Raw genomic sequence first — 14,888 nt, 5'->3', positions numbered from 1 at the left:
GATTGTTCTTGTCTTAAACTAAACTAAACTCATTTAACTTTTTTGTTTGCACAATGCCGTCCATATCTCCTCATGATTTGCGCAACTCACATAAGTATCTTTGATTTATAGTATGTGTTTAGACTAAATTTGTTTTACGGAAAAAGAAGACAAAATACATGCATGAAGATATTCATTTAGCGGGGCCATTTGTGCTCATGCAAACATTGACCTTTTATGATGTATAACTTTCTGTGCTGGTTGATTTAAAAACGAGACATTTGTTAGGGCCCGTATTTTTTTATTTATATGAAAGTGAATTAAGACCCTTTAAGAACCACAGAAACCTGTTCCATGTCCCGTTCAATCCAACTAACTGTAAAACCAGTGGGAGATTTTAATTATGTTCATAGCAGTAAATAACGATCAGATTTTGACTGGCATCATCTCACTGACATGTCCGAAAAGGATCCAGGATGGTCGGGTTAAGTTTTTGGCTATCTGGAAGAGATCGGACTCTGTCCATACCAGTGAGCTTCCTGAAGCCGGTGAGTCTGGGTGCACATACAATCGGCCTGGAATCGCCGGCTCAGCTTTACCACTGATGGACCTACAGGGCAGATAGGGACACAAAACGAGTTGATAAGGACTTTCTGTCTGCTTCACAATCTAGCATGTAAACAAAGTTAGGTTTCAGTTAATAAAGCCTATATCAGCTACCAGTCAAACCAGTTGCAAGGTTTATATCGCTCTCTCTGCTTCATATGTTGATCCGCCTCCACGTCAATGAACAATATGTGACCCTCAAACCAAGGCTTATAATTGCATTATTCTTAGCATCATTTCACAAAATCAACACACAAAACATAGTTCTTTGTATTTCATGCTATTCAATAATCTTTCCCTCTCTATTTTGCTCCTTAGGCATTCCTACCATTCACTGATTATAAAAACTACACCCTTTCTTTTTTTCTCTATTCTCAGAAGTAGAGTTATGATCTAACAGTACATTCAATAACTTTCATACAATCAATTCCAATCAACCATTGAACATCTATAAAATAATGATCCTATAATAAAATGCCCTAGTTAAGATTCATTGCTGCAAATAGAATCAAACATCTTGTATACAACTTTTTTATTATTATGTATTGTTATTAGTGTTATAGTTTGTATAACACATATATATTTTATTACTTTCTTACCATTTGTTATCTAACATCTGTCAAAGCTTTACTACCCTCGATGTTAGGTATCTCACCCTCTCGGCGAAATAAATGTCCATCAGTAAGATCATACTCTTGGCTTGTGGGGTGTAAGCCCCGTTACCTTCACCTTGTAGCTGGGGAAACATTCGTCTGTAAAAAGATCAATGATTCCATCTAGAGAGCCCAACAACAATAGTCCAAATAATAATGGTGATAATAATACATAATTTTAAAAGTACAGTGCGAATTTATTGTCTTGTTCTGTCCAACATCTTTTCCTGATCCATGAAGTCATTGGATGTAATGACAAGAGGTGATATCACACATGATTTAGAGAAATCAATTTTTCAGTTTTTTTATTTAAAAGTTGGTCCCACTCTGGCTAAAAGCACTTAGCAAAAATGGAAATATATTTGACTTAAAAATAAATAAATAAATAAATAAAATCTAATAGCTATGAGCAGCATGTTGAATATGATGGCAAATCTCTGCCATATTTCTTCACTCTCCCCGCGGATCTGTTGTCCTCCAGGGGCTTTTTATACATCTGCCTGGGAAAATTATTAAGTGGTTGAAAAATAGACTGGATCCATGAACATTTCCAATAAAAAAGAAATATATTTTTCTATCTTTATACATTATCGGGTAGACAAAAAAAAATTAATTAAAAGAGAGTCACTCACCGGCCAGCTTTTGGTGATGATCATCTCTGTAGTGTGACATCATGAAATTTCAGCCCTACAGGATCTCTCTCGTGAAAATAAACTTTGATTCCCCTCCATTCCCTGCGAGCCGCAAGGATCGGCAAAAAGAAGAAAAAAAAAGAAAAGAAAAAAAAAAAAAGACAATTAACGTGCTGATTTTATATAACTTTTTTTTCCTGCCTTTATAATATAGTTGCTGACAAATGCAACCAATCATAATACCAAATGTATTTTAAAATAAACGCAAGTGCGTATAATGTTTCCTTTTATAATTTTTAGCTTTTATACCAAGTGTCCTTTTTAATTGAGTCCATTTACGATTCAATTAAGCCAATGTATGTAGAAAAAATAGTCCGAGGAGGACCGTTTGTGTTAATAGATAGATCGGCAATTTGAAAGCAAATTAAACAGAGTCGCGCCTTCGTACGATTTTTGCAGACAGACATATAACAAGACAACTGAAGAATCCTAAACACACTAAGGTAACAAATCCAGTGATGCACTCCTAGTATTAATCAGTGTGATCTGCTTACAGAAAAATGATCTATTTGAATTGTAATATTAAACATTATTTAATTCATTTACCCAAATAGTCGCCGATCTTCCTAGTGAATATTCCCAATGTGCAATTAGCCTAAATAATTCCACTTAAAATAAACAACCTAGACCAACCAGTTATAATAATAATACAATAATAAACCAAATCTTGACCAAAAAACAAAATAAAAAAAAACGAGAAAATAAACCCGACCTCTTGTCAGCAGAGCGATTTTGGTCGGCCGAGCCTCGCATGGTGGATGCTCTTTGAGGTGCACCGGCTGAGCACGTCTTCTGCACAGTGTGCACAGTTATGGCCTGACGCTGTTGGGATAGGCAGAGTGTTGCAAGCGGGCAGAACCCGGTTGTTTGGCACCGCACGACAAACAGTGATGACCCGAGTCCTTCGACTCCCTTCTCGAAGAAATACTTTCCCCATTCTCTCCTTCTCGAATGCCCATCAGGCGGGGGGATCGTGGTCGGTCGCCCGCAACACGAACTGACAATAGGGAGCATCCGAGCTCTAAACTTCGCCATATCCCCGTTGTGAGAATGTAGAACTACGGTGAAAACTAAAAAAAAAGATGCGCAAGGGGAAATAGTAGAAACAAACTATTTTTTCAACCAGGTGATCTCAAGAATTAAAAACATAAATAGCCTAAATAAAAACAAATAATTTCAAAAAATAAACATTAGGCATAACTGTTATTAACTGGTTCACTGTACTAATTTAAATTGTGTAGCTAACAAAAAGTAGTATGGATAGATCTAATATCATATAGTTTGCGTTTGACATCATAACAATGATTTGCTGCTAGTTGCCGGGCGCTTTCAGCGATTTTTTTGCGTTCGATGGACGAATTTTAAGGACGCTTTGGTTCTTAATGTAAAAAAATGTGAACGGCCCTAGAATATGTAGGTTATATGCCGACTATCGTAAATTCTCGAATTTATATATAACTATCTTCATGTTATTCCTACAGTAATCCAATAACTTAGATTAATATATTAACTTTATAATTTCCGGTGCATTGTAGGTTAGATTTTTTCATATCATTCTCTTACCTCATTGTTTACTGTGCATCCTTTTCCGTTTGACTGCTGACGACCTTAAATTCCGAAAAAGACGCAATTTTTTTGAAATTCGTCCCCCGCACTGATTTGTTTCTCAAGAGGACTATAATTTTTTAAAAAACCCCCTGAATACAAATAAAAATATCTGCCAAAAAAGAGTTTAAGGCGTTATTTAAATTTTAGATTTTCCCTCTACAGCTCCAAAACCCCCTTTCGCCGAGCTCTGATCCCCCATCGACCTTCTTACACGCTACCCCTTCTTCATTCTTCTATCTGCCCCGTGGCTCTTCTTTCCTCCCTCCATTCCAATTTCAGTCCATGTCCTCTGGTCCCCACACACCCCCCCCCTTATGTGATGCTTTCTATGTCGTCACTTCACAACGTACCTTTTTCAATTCACACACGTCATGACCACGCCATGTCCCAAATCCTCCAACACAGCACGGCGATAAAAATTTCTCCATAAACACCCGCATTGCGCGAACACCTCTTGTTTTGTCGTTCAAAGATAAACCGGCTTGTCTTCCTATACCGACTTTCCTCCAAACTGCAAATGTAGACAAAATTGAGCAACCGTCCTAGCGAGGGAAATCCCTCTGGGGTACTAGCACATATCTTGTCTGGGCGGCCAATGATTTACCGCGACTACCGCCCCGGACTCCGCCAAAGTTGTTTGGGTAGCTAAATAATCCAGCGCGTTTCCGTCATCTCTGTGCGCGACGGCTTGTGGCGGGGGTCGCTGCGGGGTTTAAAAAGTTGAGGAGGTCGAAAGGAGGTATCTAACTCTCTCCTCTTCACTGCTCGAGTCCGTTTGTATTTGTTTGGTGGTGACAGAAACAGCATTCCCCTGCGTATAACTTTGGAAATATAATTTGATCTATTTAATGCGTGACCAAGCACGCGCGTTTCCTCTTGTCGCTCATATAGTTCGCATATACTTTCAAACAGGCTTCCATAAATAGGACACGTGTATGACCACAAACCTGATAAGCTTGGGGCAAGTGCGGAGCCGTGGGAACATTGCTCGTTTAAAGATTAAGACTTTAATCGTGTGGTCGAGATAAAGTCAGGGACAGCAACGGAGGGAGCGCGATGCTTGACTCTGGGCTCGAGACACGTCTGTATTCGGATAAGGCTCTGTTTTAAATGAGACTCGGGACAAACGACTGGTTAATTTATCCAGTTTTCCTCACTATTACTGAAATATTAATGACTTTATAATTGTTGAAAGATAGGTGAATTATTTATCTTGGTATTCTGTGATCTGTCAGTCAGAATGGATGCTAAGTAAATCTGTAAACTCAAACACATTTGCAATAATTTCCCAAACATTACATATTGTCTACAGATAGTGTTTTTAAATGAAGCAAAAAAAAAATTTTTTTTTTTTAAAAACAATTGCATTTCAATTTAAGTTCTCTTTTAAAATAACGGAATGCGTATGATTTTTACTAAAGGTTCTAACCTTACAACCGTAAAACTAATAAATTGCGCCACCTATGCGGGCATTTATATTATACAGTATTATTACAGTTTAAATTCTTCGCGACATTGAAATATCCAAATTAAATATTTGGTTTTCAAAACCAATTTGGCCATGTTTTCGCATTTAAAAAATTAAAGGCAATAATTAAACATATTAACCTATATTTGAACACCTTTATTTAACAAATTATTAAAATATAAAAATATTAAATTGTATAAAAATGGGAAGATTTAGACCACCAAACGTGTGCAGTTTATATCAATGAAATATATTTACTCATCACGCCGCATTCAAACAAGCTACAATCATTGTTTCTCTCCTTCCATTAAGGCAAACGGCATAGACCCTCAAATCACATTTCTGTCATCTCACTCTACTGCTCCAGTGTAAGCGGTGAGGATAGTTAGGTGTATTATCTCTGATCTCGCTCAGGGGAGCATGGCAAAAAGAAACATACTCCAAGACCAAACACACTGACCTCACACAGATAAGCAAGAAAACAACAAAACATATTTCAACAGGGGCATGATTGTTTGGGGCCAAGTCTACAGTAGCTGCTTATTAGGACTCAAGTGTATGCGTGTGTGTGGTTCCAGTCAAATCTAAAGGGCACTTCACAGATCTGTTCAAGCAGTCAAAATGCTGCCCAACTGTAAACATGAATCATAAACGAACCGTTTTATCAACAGCTTAAAAAAAAAAAAATGACCCTAATTTTTTTCTACCTCAGATCTTGGCTTTCACCCTGTCAAAAGACCCCCTGAAGAGATGAAAATAATAACGTCATGAGAACACAAAAAATTCAACCTAAAAACTGAAACCGGCAGAAAAGAATAAACAAAAGATAAAAATCCCAGCTGCCATAACAATGGCAAATCTAAGGGGCTTAACACCGTATTCTATTTCAGTTTAGCCATATGTTAGTAATTAGATTCTATAACAAAAACTAATAGTGTTAAAACAGTTTCATAGAACATCTATCGTACCTTTAAGTTTCACAACAAACTTGAACACATAAAACTTGACAGCAATGAAAATCCAGTATTAGCTTTTTCATTATAAACAGGGGCTGTCATCTAATTGTTGGTTTTAAGATTGTTTTCTCTAATAGCCGAATTTCAAAGTGGAATCCTCAGTCTAACATGCAGGTTAACATTTACATACCCTAGAGTGACGGGTGTAATACAGGAGGGGGAGAGGGAATGGAAAATCAGAGATTTTAGTGAGTTGTTACATATCCACAAATACCCTTGGGAAATTAAAAAGGGGAGTCCAGCACATGCAGGCAGAAAGAGGGGAGCTGTGTGGTGAGCACAAAAGCCAACAAAATAAACTTTCGTTCTTTTCATTCACTGTCCAGAATATGTCTTCAGTTGAAATGGTGAAGTGTATGGAACTCTTACAAAGGAACCATTTTTGGGGGATTAACAGAGCCAGCCAAATGGTTCTCCCATTATACGAGTTTGGTACACATGACATGACGTGTGTGTTATGTATGTATGTTTGCGTTATAAGAGGGCACATGACTAACACAAGTATGAAACTGACTCCCCATTATAGGTTTTTCCGCCTAATGGCTTCACCAGGATCATAGAAATTGTCGATCACCTGTGAAAGAAAAGAGAAATAAATTAGACACACAGCTCTGAGTACATGAGAGAAAAAATAAAACAATTTCTACCTATATGATATTTCAGAAGTAACACCAGATTACCGTTCAAAATTTTGGGGTTAGTTAAATATCTATATGTTGAACAGAATTTAAATGATTTTATTCAGCAAGGAGGTAATAAATTGCTGTAATTTTTGAATCCCTATTCATCAACAAAATACTGGGGGAAAAAAACCATGTATCCAATAAAAATAGCTGTTTTTTAACAATGATAATAAGAAGGAGTTTCTTAAGCATCAAATCAGCACATAAAAATGTACCTCTGAAGCATCATGTGACACTGAAGACAGAAGTTATGGCTGCTAAAATTAAGTTTCCCATCACAGTAATACATTCTACTTTAAAATGTATTCACAATAGAAAACTGTTATTTTTAATCCTAATAGCATTTTCCTATAATACTCTGCTTTTACTGTATACTTTGGATAAGGACAGTATGTATCCTGGTAGTGTATAGTATATTAAAAATGGATTGTAAAATTGTGAAACCTTAATAGACCTTGCATATAATTCCCATTTAATACTTTGATTCAGATTCACAAGCTTGATATTCAGTTCGGATTTTGAAATGTGCATTTGTTACATAATCATGTGATTTTCTATATTACTTTTCTACTTACTTAAACAGAAACAGAAAAGAAAAGAACATAAAGAAAACAAAGAACCACAACATCATTTTCTATAAGATAATGTCTGTGCCTGAATCTTGTTGCAGTGTTTGATTTTGTCCTCCTGTGGGAATTGTGTTGGTGACCACAACTGCCGGTCGAAGTTGGCAGTGTTGATCCGAGAAATGGCTGGACCGGAGAAGATACCATGAGTCAAGATGGCGTACACTTTAGTGGCTCCCCCGCAGACACCAATTCTGAGAGAAGAACAGAGACACAACGAGCAATTACAACAAACAGGCAGGAACATGGAGGCATGAGGTCCGACAAGGAGTCAGCAGGATAATCATGAATGTGCATGTGTTTGAGCATGAAAGTGGGTCGTGTAGTCATGCGTGTCCTCACTTGTCAGCTGCGTGAACATATTGTCCCACACGTGTCTGCCATGTCATCGACTAAAATCGCCACTCGGAGTCCTTCACGTCCCCAACCAGCACCATACGAATCACCTCATTGGCCTTCTTTCCGCTCCTTATGGATTAAGGCAAAGTCCACATTCAGGTCTTCTGCGATGGAGGTCACTCTAATAAAACGAACACAAGATTCTTAAGCAACAACAGCCAGAAATGACCATGGATGCATTCAGGCTTCTCTGCAAGCGTCGCATACACATCACAGAGAAGCCACATGCGCAAAAGTTACAGTAAAAACACAAGGTAACAAGCACCAGTGTGCATAAGCTCACTCACTCACTTGAGTTTCTTAAATTGGTTACAAAAGAGGGCGCTGTAGTCGAGTTCTCTCTCAAAAGACAATCACATGATGTAATCCGCATGATTAAATTAAGCCAAGCTTTAAAAAAGGCTTTCAAACTGATTTATAAAAAATGCCCACCACTGTAATATACCTGCTAAAGGTTTAGGACCAAGCCATCCACTGTTGCAGTCACACACTCACACATAAACACACACACACCACAAAAAAACTGACATTTTTCCTTACCCTCCACACCGCCAAAAGAGTAAAACACACTCATGTCCCATCGTCTTCAAGAGCCGTGATCAACATTATAGACTACAATTCTTTACGGTGCTATAAAAATCAAATGAATATGTAGTCCAAAACTCAAAAATATGACAAAATACATTCTTTTAAAAGACTTTTTAAAACATAACTCAATGTGAAAAGGATAAACAAAGAGAAATCTCAATGTGAAACAAGTGACAGTGAATTAAGGAAAAGAAATCGAAGGAATGGGTCTCATTCACTAATAGTTGTGTGAATTATTCACGTTCATACAAACTGTAAATAATTCCTCCTAATTCACAACACATGCGTATAGACTCCAATTTGTTCTTAACCTTGTTGTGGGGTAATGTCAATGAATTTGGAGTACTCTAAATTGGCCACCGCGTGCCTGAGGTTAGCCATTTGTATAAAGCTTTCTACACACGATTTTAGCAACCCTATAAGATCATTACCAATCATGCTGTGCCACATGGATCTAATAAACTTGGGTAGGACATGTGTGCAGGCCGTATGATGATGATGACACCCAGTTGACTCGTAGACTACAATGCAAGTTACTATTAAGAATGGAAGAAATCGTCATTAGTATGCGCTAGTGGTAAACAAAAAGAGCATGACGAGGCACAGTTTGGCAGCTGTACTTTTTATGTTGCTGAAAAAAAAAAAAAAGAGGAATCTGTTAAAAAGGAAGTTAAAAGAGTTTGAGGTAAGCAGTTTTTAAGTTTTAGTGCCATGTTTGCGTTGATGAACCTGCCATTCGTGTTGCAGTTTTATTATTGACTGGTCAGTAAACACATTATCAGGAAGCGATCGCAGGGCTGTCTTTGGTCACAAGGCCGTCTTTTAAACCTCTCTCACTGTCCAACACAGGACCACCGTTTAGAAGCCATGGACGATCACAGAAATTGCCCACGATTGTTTTGTCACAATGACAATCTTTTAATCTGGGACAGCTGAGAATTGTGGTGTAGAAGGCTTAAAACCACAAGCCATTATCCATATAAGGGGTTTCTGCAGAGGTTTTCAGTTACTCAACAAATATGGAAAGACGTCCGAGACCACTTTTTTTTTTTAAACTGGTGTGGATACAATGGATGTTATATATAATTATTTAAAGATTTAATATCCATGTATAAATTTTTCATCTTAATATTCTTTTAAGGCCACAAAGAGTATATGACTGTGGGTGTTCGTGGGGTATCAAGTGTTCCCCACATTTGTTCAGAAATTTAAATTTAAGAAAAAAAAAAGTTCTTGATAAATTATGATTGGTCATAAAAACCTTTGCACACAGGTATCACACACACTTTGTGGTGGTATGTATGGTTAGTGAACGAGACCCAATGTTTCCTGAGAGACAGAAAAGAAAAGAAAAACAGCACCTCTTGGCTCCACCAGCATCAGGAGAAAACAATAGTTGCAGTTCTTCCATTCATTGATGTTTTCTTTAATCCATTTTGAGGACTGCCGGCTCAGCGTACAAGTTATCACAACTGGGATTCAAAGACCCCCTAAGAACACCACAAAAAACACTCTCACTCAAATTAAAACCATAAAAAGAAAACACTTTCAGTGTCCAAGTCATCAAGTATAAAATTGCTGAAGAAATTTAAGGCGCACCCAGTTTCTAGTTCAGTTCAGGCCTGACTGTAGGGTGTTATGTCTGTGATTCTCTGGTTCATGAGAGATAAGGGTTTGTTTTGAGGCTTTTTGGAGGAAGGCGCTGCAAAGCTGTTTTTACTGAATTTGAGATGCATGCATGAAGGTCCATAGTGATGATGTGGTCCTGCTCCGGCTACAGACAGCATGTTGGCGACCAGCTTGGCTGAGATTGGAGCCCGACTCTACAGCACAAAATTCTCACTTATAAATAAGCAACATCACAACCACTAACCAGATAAACATTAACAGGAAGATAGAGAAGAACGAAGCAAGCATATTAGCCATGCCTTATACATTGCCAAAGGGCCAAGAAACACAAGCAGACACCCACAGAAGAAAGACTTACCGAAAGTAAGCCCACATGGATCCACCACAGTGATGCGTTAATGTTTATGATTAACTGTGATGTACGTGTTATTAAGCAGCTGTTTCCCCTCACCCCCACCTTTTGTCCTTCTTGTCCTGCAGACGATAGGGGAAACAGGGAATAAACGCCGCCGTGACTCTGGAGGCCGATGCAATCTACAGGTCTTGTCATGATCAGCAGCTCCATAAGATTGTCGTTTGTATTTCGCCACAAGCCCTCTGGACAATGTAGATCACATCTTCTCCACGCACAGCTCTCTCCTATCTCTACACTGCAAAAACACAACAACTACACACACAACAAGGCTGAGTCTCAGTCCTAAAGGATAGTCCACTATAAATCTATACTTGTCTGCCTGATTAGAGGGTGTGTAATTTGGGTCACCACTGGGGTTCAGACTGTTATCCAATTAAAAGCAACTGAAACTATTGCGTCAAAAGCCTGACTGCATTAATTCGCATGGTCAGCTGCAGATAAAGAGTGTGAGACAACATACTATCTTTTTGGGTCACAAGGCTTGCCCTCATCTTGAGTTAAAATGTCAATTATATTCAATCATAGACAGCCAAGGGCCAACGTTCTATTTTTAATCTCACTGTATGAAAGTGGTCGTGTGTACCTGCATATTCCTCCTTCTTTTTTAGGCTATACACGTAAAAAGGAACTCTATTAAAAATATTTATAAATAATAAAAAAAACGCCTGGCAGCTTTCACGAGGGTACATTTAATAGCGTTATAACTCCTCACGGCTGGCAAAGGAGGGCCAAGACAGGACGTTTTAAAATTAGCATTAGCGGCCCCGGAGGTCACATGCTTAATGCAGGTGCATGCTGGGCAAATTGAGAGTCTGATTGTCTGTATAGAGGCGCATTGCGCCAGATGACCACCTACCAACTCATAAAACTACAAACTAAAAAAAAAACGGTGGTTGCCATGTTTTTACCATTCCGTTTACCCCTAGCCAAAACATTATACGGAAATCAAGGTTTCAGGCTGCAAATCTGACTGTAAATAACTCACCATGTTTCCTGATTGCTGAATTTTTGTTGGTGACCACTTTCCCCAGTTCGAGTCCCAGACGGTCCGCGATCTTCTGCGACAGATCCGTATGCGAACTGCCTGAACATATATCTTAATGTTTTTGGCATATCTGGGCTGATCCCGTGGTGCCTAGTGTCGGGATAGTGTACAGTTTTTTTTAAAAAACACTGTAAGTCTAAAATCACCTCTTCTAAATCAGTGTTTAATCTCAATGAAGTAAGTGAAAGACGGCCTGGTGCAGGTTGTCTCTTCTGAATTCGGATCCGTCCGCGCAGGCAGCAAAGCCACTAGTATGTGCCATCGTAGCCACGCCCACTTCAGTTAAACACGCCCATAAACTGTGGCGCGCGCAATTTCGGCGCTATGATTGGACATTTTTCTGGGGGTGCTAGATGACTGGCAGCTAAACAGACATATGCACGCAGCAGCAACACAATTTATGAGGTTTCCAGTTTACATTTTCAACAACCGCGTTTCCAGCGTTTCGTAGTTTCCGTTTCGTGCACACGTTGCTTAATGCAATGACATTGCTCAATTTAGTTTTAGAAAGGTTTTTTTTTTTTTTTGTTATCTTTATAAACACCGGGAACCACTTAGCGGTCTCATCAGCCAATTAGATTTGCTAGATTTTCTCAATACATTTTTTGAAATCACTTTCATTAAGAACAATATAACAACTCGTTTAAATAGGTAAGAAAACCTTTAAACACATATAATCTTATGTCTAAAAGTCTAATGTAAACAGGCTTTTATTAAAACGTGTCTTGTGTATCAATATAGGCCTACACACATAGCCTATACGGTTTAAATATTAACAAACATTTGCAAATGACCCTGCGCTTCATAAAACATGTAAATTGTCTCCCGTTGCAGCTGGTTTATCTAGTTTTTTAAGTGAATTTTCTGGTTGCTATAGGCTATACAAGATAATGCACTCTGGTAAAGAGGTGTCCTAGGACTGCTTTCTGTTGGCAAAAACCGCCATCAAAACTGATTTACAGGGAGATAGACAAGTTATTTTGGGGGTTTTTGGTAGCAGACAGCCACGGAGAGAAGCACTGTCAGAGAATCGATAAAGCCTGATCACATTAGATTTTCTTCAGGTTTTCCACAAACAAAAACGAGTCAGTACTGAAACGAGTGATCAAAAGCGCTTTTAACTTAATATTTATTCATAAACATGATTACAAAAACTCAGCACGTTACCAATATTACATTTGTCACCATACAGGCTTGATCACAAATATTTCAACTTTTGTGACAGATACAACAAAAACAAAATACTAGAATAATTTACATGAAAAATCTATAAAACAGCACACTGTGATCACAAGTTAGTGTTATTTGTTCCCCTGAATCTGTTTTCTCACTGTTTCTTTTTTTTTATTTATTATTTTATGTGGGCTTTTAAAATTAATATTATATTTACATGGCTAGAGTCACAACACACGCTGACAACAAGATTGGTCCAATTAACAAAACCCTCTCAACAAAGAGTCACAGCTTGCTCTCCTTCTCTTCGCTCCTTTACAATAGTTTTTTATTTATTTTTTATAGTATTTTCAGTTCTTGGCTTTTAAACACACAACAAAAACAAATAAGAGAGAGAGAAAGAAAAAGAACAGAAAGAAAACATCATGGCAATTAGCAAACCTTTTCACTTGCTAAAAAGGTGAAAAGAACAAATGCCACAGTAAGAACGACCTCACATCACTTTCTAAGAAAAAGTATACACTTAGAAAATATGTTACAAATTGGCACAATGAAAAAATATACAGTCATTACTTTTTTTTTTCCTACATCACGAGTTCATTGAGAATCCACCTGGAGACGACAGAACCAGGCAGTAAGAAAGAGTTTCATTTTTTTTCCTTGATGATGAAAAAACGGCAAAAAGTATTTACAAGTAATGAAGTGTCAATAAATCATGAAAAAAAAAAAAAAACTTCCAACTTGACAATATAATACATTCAGAAATAGGGCACAAGTAAGTTTTTGAGGTATCCTGTATTAACTTTACATGATTCACTTATAGGGCAATAACACTGAACTTTTCAAAACGTAAAACGCTTTCTGTCAGTGCAGGGGATGTGTGCTAATGCAGTTTTCACCACTTGTGTAAACCTTTGCTCGCAAAGTAATGAATAAGAGACACCCTGCACTGGCATCACAGATGTCCTGCAGGTATTAGACAACTGTAAGTGCTATGCTTAAGAACAGTACAGCAGGGCAGCACTGAACAAGAACAGCTTGAGTTTGTGTATGGCGAGATTAGTCAGTCTGAGGGAGCTGAGAGATGTGAATGCAGTTGGGTTCCCTGAGCCACTCGGACCTGAACCAACTGCATTACATCTCCATTACACTCAGCGCAGAAAAGAAATCATTTGGACCACCAACTTAGAGCGAGACATAATATTTTCTGTCGTATGGGTCTTTTGTCTTTGGTGAGAGGGATTGATTTGGCTGGGAAGGCCCTAAAAAATCAAGAGATTTTCAAGCTGCTCTTCTGAATTGGCACCACCAAGCTGTCTCTGCAACTGATTTCTTCAAACATTTCAACACTCTAATAATTGCACTTTAATTCATTCACAGCAACGTTACAGCTTTGCACAAGTACCCACGAAACTTTTTTGAAAATTTAGGAACAGTTCTTAAAACTACAGTTGTCAATTCAATGTAGTGTTGAACAACTCAACAAAAAAAGTGTTTTCACACTCTGTGAACGCAAGGGCAGAAAATCAACGAGAAAAATATTTCTTTTTCACATAGGTATTACAAACAAAAGAGGGAATCCAGGTAGTTTGCAGAAAAAAAGATCCTGAAGGCAATGTAGTAAACAGCACATGGGGGTAACTCAAGTTGGCATCTTTCCCTCTTTTAGTAAACCAACAAATACATTTCCACAGACAATAGAAAAACAATGGTTTTGAGATCAGGTAAGAGTCAGAGAAAGTACTACAGGGGATCAGCATTCACAGCACATATAGCCATATCATGTTTTAAATGCATGCACTCACTAGCAACAAATTAGAAAACGTTGACAAGAAAAATATTTGGTCCTGTTCTTACTAGTTTGGAGGGTTGAGGTACAGAAAATATATTTCCCGACTAGAAACTTGGACGTAAAACGATCTAGAATGCATTGTAGTCTGGAATATAATAAGGAATGATCATTTTCTTTACCTGGTTAACACACGGACAGTGAATCTTTTATACCATCCAGAAATACATCAGAACTAAAGGCAACCAATGTTTTTTCTCTGCCCATTATAGCACTTCAGCTTCCTCCCACAAATTCTCGTCATGCATCTCTCACGTTCATGCCTCTAATCTTGAACACGCCATGGCGTGTAAACACAGAAAATAAACCAACAAACATTTTCTTCTGATTGTTGAGATGACTCCTCGCCACTAAGCTGTTTGTACAGATGGTGATGCAACAGGAGTGAAATCTCAGATTAACAACCCCCCCCCCCCACCCATCCCAAGCATACACACGCTCCTCAATCACTGCCACATT

General features: G+C 38.1%; 1 pseudogene; it reads right to left on the bottom strand.

The window, feature by feature from the left end:
• Positions 1-476: 476 nt before the first annotated feature.
• Positions 477-11,669, bottom strand: LOC122144189 (annotated as a pseudogene).
• Between the last annotated feature and the right edge of the window lie 3,219 nt (positions 11,670-14,888).

Source organism: Cyprinus carpio, unplaced genomic scaffold (genome assembly GCF_018340385.1).
Source record: "Cyprinus carpio isolate SPL01 unplaced genomic scaffold, ASM1834038v1 S000006615, whole genome shotgun sequence".
NCBI lineage: Eukaryota > Metazoa > Chordata > Actinopteri > Cypriniformes > Cyprinidae > Cyprinus > Cyprinus carpio.
Note: the sequence above shows the minus strand (reverse complement) of the source record. Positions and strands in the feature narration are given on the sequence as shown.